The 6,000-nt window shown below is 47.6% G+C and overlaps 1 long non-coding RNA gene across 1 annotated transcript; it reads right to left on the bottom strand.

The window, feature by feature from the left end:
- Positions 1-1,049: 1,049 nt before the first annotated feature.
- Positions 1,050-2,683, bottom strand: LOC121998033. Its single transcript, XR_006116429.1, has 2 exons — positions 1,962-2,683; positions 1,050-1,537 (listed from the first exon to the last, which is right to left on the bottom strand). It is a non-coding gene; the product is annotated as an uncharacterized LOC121998033 (long non-coding RNA).
- Positions 2,684-6,000: the final 3,317 nt, after the last annotated feature.

Below are 6,000 nucleotides of genomic sequence, written 5' to 3'. Positions count from 1 at the left end.
GACCCTTTGGCCTCTTGGGCGGCCCTTGTGGCCTCTTAGGCTGATTCGTGTCACTAGGACTTTCCACCTGCGCGTGGATTTTTGCCTCCCATTGAACTCTAGACCTGGGCTTAAGTACTAGAATTTATGAATCTTAACCAAGTGAGATGATCTCACTTGGTTACGTGATCATAAACTCTAGTACTTAAGCCCGGAGGTCTAGAGTTCGAATCCCGGGAGGAAAATCAACAGCTGGAAAGTCCTAGTGAGTAACGACTCGGTCAATCGACGACATGAGAGGTCGCCAAACGGGCCGACGCCGCCAAAAAAGGGTCGTCACAATAAAGCGCCTTTATTGACCGACCCTTTGGCCTCTTTGGCGGCCGTTGTCGTCGACCTCGTACGACCCGTCGTTATTAACTAGAACTTTCCACTGGCCTTCTCAGATTCGAACTCTACCTCCAGTAGTAGAGTTTACGATCTCGCAACCAAGTGAGATGCATCTCACTTGGTTACCAGGATTCATAAACTCTACTACTTAGCCTGGAGGTCTAGAATTCGAATCCTGGGGAAGGCAAAAATCCACTGCCAGGGGTGGAAAGTCCTAGTGAGTAACGACACGACCAAAGGGTCGTCGGTCGACGACATGAGAGGTCGCCAAATGGGCCGACGACATAAGGGCCGCCAGTTGGGCCGCCACAAGGGCCGCCCAAAGAGGCCAAAGGGTCGGGTCGTTGCATTATCTCCTTTTGTTCATTGGAAACCATTTGAACCTCTCCAACCCCTCTTGTTGTCAAAGCTCTACTTCCAAATTGTTGTGAATTTTCTGCCATGTTTGAAATAAGCTTCCTAGCTTGTTCTGGAGTCTTGTTCACTAAAGCTCCTCCAGCTGCTGCATCTATCATACTTCTGTCCATAGGTAGCAAACCCTCATAGAAGTATTGGACTAGTAGCTGCTCACTGATTTGATGTTGAGGACAACTTGAACATAATTTCTTGAATCGCTCCCAATAGTCGTATAATGTCTCTCCCACCACTTGCTGAATCCCAAATACTTTTCCTGATAATTGCAGTTCTTGAAGCTGGAAAGAATTTCTCCAAGAAAGCCTTCTTCATATCTATCCAAGAAGTAATGTATCATGGTGGCAAATAATACAACCAATCTTTTGCTACTCCAGTCAATGAAAATGGAAAAGCCCTCAGCTTGATATCTTCTTCTGAGATTCCTTGTGGCTTCATGGTTGAACATACCACATGGAATTCATGCAAATGTCTATTTGGGTCTTCTCCAGATAATCCTTGATATTTTGGCAGCAAATGAATCAATCCAGATCTAAGCTCGAAGTCTCCTGCCAAATCTGGATATGTAATGCAAGAATATTTGAAAGCCTCATCAGGAGCTGCAAGCTCCTTCATTGTTCTGCTATGATCAGCCATAGGGGTATCTGAAGATGATAAAGAACTTCCTGAGTCCTCTGAAATGTTCTCTTGAATTCTCAAAGCTCTGAAGGTCCTTTCAATTTCTGGATCAAAATCAAGTAGTTTACCACACGAGGATCTGGTCATATCACCAAAAATCAATAGTTAGAATAAAAATAGATAGACAATAAAATCAAGAAAGTGAAAACAAAGAAAAGATGAACTATACGCAATCTAAAAACAAGCAAACTCCACTAGTTTCACCGGCAACGACGCCAAAATTTGGTGTTTACAATTTCCATGTCACATTGTACATCAAATTAATAAAGATCGGAACATTCCAAAACTAAAGATAAACATGTAGCATAAAGTCCCAAGTCGATTCTCACAAGGAAACTAATTGAAGGATGATTGATTTTAGATTAGAATTATTTTTCTTTTGAAATTTTCTCCTGATGAAATAGAAGTATCTAATTTTTATTCAAATTCCGAGTGAAGAATTGAAGTGCAATTAATAGATCTAATCTTAAACACAATTAATCTAAATAAAGAAAACTACTTACTCTGTAATTTTGCAACTTAAAGGAATTCATCAGACCTAAACTGCAGAAAATGACATGTGCAGAAAGTTTAATTCGAAACTGGAATTGCAAGAAGAATAACTGTAGCATAGAAATGCAAAACTCTAGCTGTAAAAACAAGAAAGAAAACAGAATTAACTTGCACAAAAGATAACTAAGGAAACAAAACTAGAACTATATAGTTCAGAATTAAAGAAACAATGAATTCAATGACAACATCTAAAGGAAACAAAAACGCAGAAACTATAAACTGCACAACTAAACTCTAAGCCATCTCCAATCAAAACTACTCCTCTAACAAGTCTTCCCTTGCTACAACACAAGCTAATTGAATGAAAACTTCAACTCAATTCAATCTCTTCCAGCACCAAGAAAACTTTCCTGGAAAAGCCGGCGAAGATTGGCACTGCACAGCTCGAAATTTCGCAAATCTTGAATCCGATTTCTCTGGATCGATACTCTCTGATAGAGAGCAAGCCACTATCACCGAAGAATTCCCCCGATGATGGCTGAAACAGAGGACATACGAATAGATCTGAGCTCCGGAGAGATGTTCGCCGGCGCATGCAAAAGATCCGAGCCTAGAAGCAAAAGAATGGAAGCTCCAAAGCCAATTAGACTCGAAGAGAAGTAGATCTGAAGGAGGATGGGGCCGAAATCCTGAAGAAAGACGCCGGGACGCGGAGCTGAACGTGGAGGAATCGACCAAGAAGCTGGAACACTGTAGCTTCTCATTTGAACAGATCTCAGATTTGAACCGACGGCTGAGATTGATTTGGAGCTAAATCAACGGTGAAGAGTCATCCAAAATCCGATCCAAAGGTACTGATGTTGATCTAGGGTCTGGATCTACTCTCCTGTAAGTCGGATCGATCAGATCATCACTGGATGGCCCAGATTCGCCCAGTCTTAAATGAACGGTTCAAATTTATTCGGCTGGATCAATGGCTGGATGAACTCAGATCTGGATCAAAACTTCTGGATCTTCATAAATAGCTCAGATCTGCTCCCCATTAAGTTGGATCGGCCAGATCTTCAATGGATGGCTCAGATCTACTCAATCTTGGATGAACGGCCCATAATGCTCCGAGGCTTGATCGACTTGATTTGCCTTTGATTTGAGCCCAAGTGTGGTCCAATCTGATCGGGTCCATACCCCTTTTGATGCCTACAAAATAAGAGTCAAATATTAGCACCAGATACCATGAAAACTAGCTAATTTACAATTAAGTCCAAAATCAAATGCAATATTGAGATATGATGCTAATGAGAGATTAAGCTATGAATAAACTAATAAAAATATGCATTATGATTCACAATAATATAGTCAAAATCATGGCTATCAGTCGGCTCTTACCGCCGAAATGTATCACATGGATGCTATCCGCTCGGACGTTTATAGACGTCGGCTCGTCTCTCGATATTTAACGTCAGAGCTCGACGGTCTTCCGCTCGGACGTTTATAGACGCCGGCTCGTCTCTCGATATTTAACGTCGGAGCTCGACGGTCTTCCGCTCGGACGTTTATAGACGCCGGCTCATCTCTCGATATTTAACGTCGGAGCTCGACGGTCTTCCGCCGGACGCTTATACGCCTTGCCTCGATATTTAACGCCGAGCTCGACGGCTTCCGCCGGACGCTTTATAGACGCGCTCGTCTCGATATTTAACGCCGGAGCTCGACGGTCTTCCGCCGGACGCTTATAGCCGGCTCGGCTCTCGATATTTAACGCCGGAGATCGATGGTCTTCCGCTCGGACGTTTATGCCGTCCGCCTCTCGATATTTAACGTCGGAGCTCGACGGTCTTCCGCTCGGACGTTTATAGACGCCGGCTCGTCTCTCGATATTTAACGTCGGAGCTCGACGGTCTTCCGCTCGGACGTTTATAGACGCCGGCTCGTCTCTCGATATTTAACGTCGGAGCTCGACGGTCTTCCGCTCGGGTTGGGTGAATCTGCACTTCCTCTTTTTTTTTCATAAATTAGAGAGGGTGGCTTTTCGGTGATGACGTTTACCTCGATCCGGGGCGCCTTCCGAGCGGCATTGGCCTCTGCTCGGACCATCTCGACGTAGCATCACCGAGCTGTCAGTTGATCTCCCCGTACTTCTCCCACTTTGTCTTCGACGGGGAACTTGATCTTCTGGTGGAAGGTGGAGATGGCCGCCCGGAACTCGCTGAGCGCCGGTCGTCCCAAAATGACGTTGTATGATGAGGGAGAGTCGACCACCACGAAGTTTGTTGTACGCGTCCTTCTGAGCGACTCTTCTCCCAGTGAAATAGCCATCCGGATTTGTCCGACCGGTAGGACTTCATTGCCCATAAACCCGTAGAGGGGGGTTGTCATGGGCAGCAGCTTGGCACGGTCAATTTATAGTTGATCGAACGCCTTTTTGAATATTATGTTGACCGAGCTTCCTGTGTCAATAAAAATACGGTGAATAGTGTAGTTGGCTATTACCGCTTTGATAAGCAGAGCGTCGTCGTGGGGCACTTCAACTCCTTCCAAGTCCCCAGGTCCAAAACTGATTTCGGGTCCACTCGCCCGCTCTCTGCTGCAGCCGACTGCATGGATCTGGAGCTGCCAGACGCTTGCCTTTCTTGCTCGGTTGGAGTCTCCTCCGGTCGGCCCACCAGCTATGATGTTGATTTCACCTCGGGAAGTATTGCTTCTATTTTCTTCTTCCTGAGCGGATGGTCGGGACCGTTCTCTTGACATTCGGCGATTCTCCAGCCTCGGAGAGCGATGCCGATCGGGAGTCTGTTGTTGTCGCCTATCGGCCTGCGTCCGATCGGCTTCATGAGTTCTCTGTCGCCTGTCGACTGAGGGAAACCGTCGGCCGCCATTCCGGGGAACGAGATGAGCCACGAAGGGAAGAGTTCGACAATCCCTTGTGTTGTGCGTATCCGTCCGGTGGAAGGAGCAGAACATCGGGGTCCATTTCTTCTTTGGCTTGGGCCGGGGCGGCGGCTACCTCTTGCACGTGGGACCTGGCATGGGGGGAGCGGATTGCTTCGGCCCTTGGTCCTCTGGGCTGCTGATGAGCAGCGTGCTGTTTCCGCTCGGCAGGAGGAGCTCGCTCGGCTGGAGTTTCTTTTTTCCGGGCTGCTTGGGCTTCCTCCACGTTGATGTATTCGTTGGCCCGGTGTAGCATGTGGTCGTAGTCTCGGGGCGGCTTTCGGATGAGCGATCGGAAGAAATCCCCATCCACTAGGCCTTGTGTGAAGGCATTCATCATGGTCTCTGAGGTGGCCGTTGGAATATCCATGGCTACTTTGTTGAACCGCTGGATGTAAGCTCGGAGCAATTCACGGGCTTCTTGTTTGATGGCGAACAGACTAACGCTGGTTTTTTGATAGCGCCGACTGCTTGCAAAATGATGGAGGAAGGCCGTCCGGAAGTCCTTGAAGCTGGTGATGGATCCGTCCGGCAGCCTCCGAAACCATCGTTGAGCCGATCCAGATAGGGTGGTGAGGAAAACCCGACACTTCACCCCATCTGTGTATTGATGCAGGGTTGCCGTGTTATCAAACTTGCCCAAATGATCATCCGGATCGGTGGTTCCATTGTATTCGCCGATCGTCGGAGGCACGTAGTGCTTGGGCAGAGCGTCTCGTAGAATATCCTCTGAAAATTAGCGATTAATCCGCTCTGGCGATGAGTCCACTCGAGGGGCTTTTCCTTTTCTGTCATCTCGTCTCGGCATTTCATCCGAAGAAGATCCCCGATCTCTATGAGTGGGTGCGGCTTCGGGGGTGCGGAATAGGGCCCGGTGGAATGCAACGGTGGCTTGAGGTGCTTCCGCTCGGCCACCAGATGCTGAGGTTGCTTGCTGCTCTGGCCGCTCGGCCGTTGCCTTCTGTTTTTGCTCCACAAGCTTGGCGGCCCTCAACTCGATCAGAGCGTCGAGTTCCTCCATGGAGAGCGTTACCGTGTGTTGTCGTCCAGTCTCGTCCATTGTTTCCGTTCGGATGCAGGAGCGTTCCCACAGACGGCGCCAATTTGATCCTGTCCGAATGC

This window comes from Zingiber officinale, chromosome 6A (genome assembly GCF_018446385.1).
Source record: "Zingiber officinale cultivar Zhangliang chromosome 6A, Zo_v1.1, whole genome shotgun sequence".
Taxonomy (NCBI): Eukaryota; Viridiplantae; Streptophyta; class Magnoliopsida; order Zingiberales; family Zingiberaceae; genus Zingiber; species Zingiber officinale.
The sequence above is the reverse complement of the archived record's forward strand: the minus strand, read 5'-3'. Positions and strand labels throughout refer to the sequence as shown.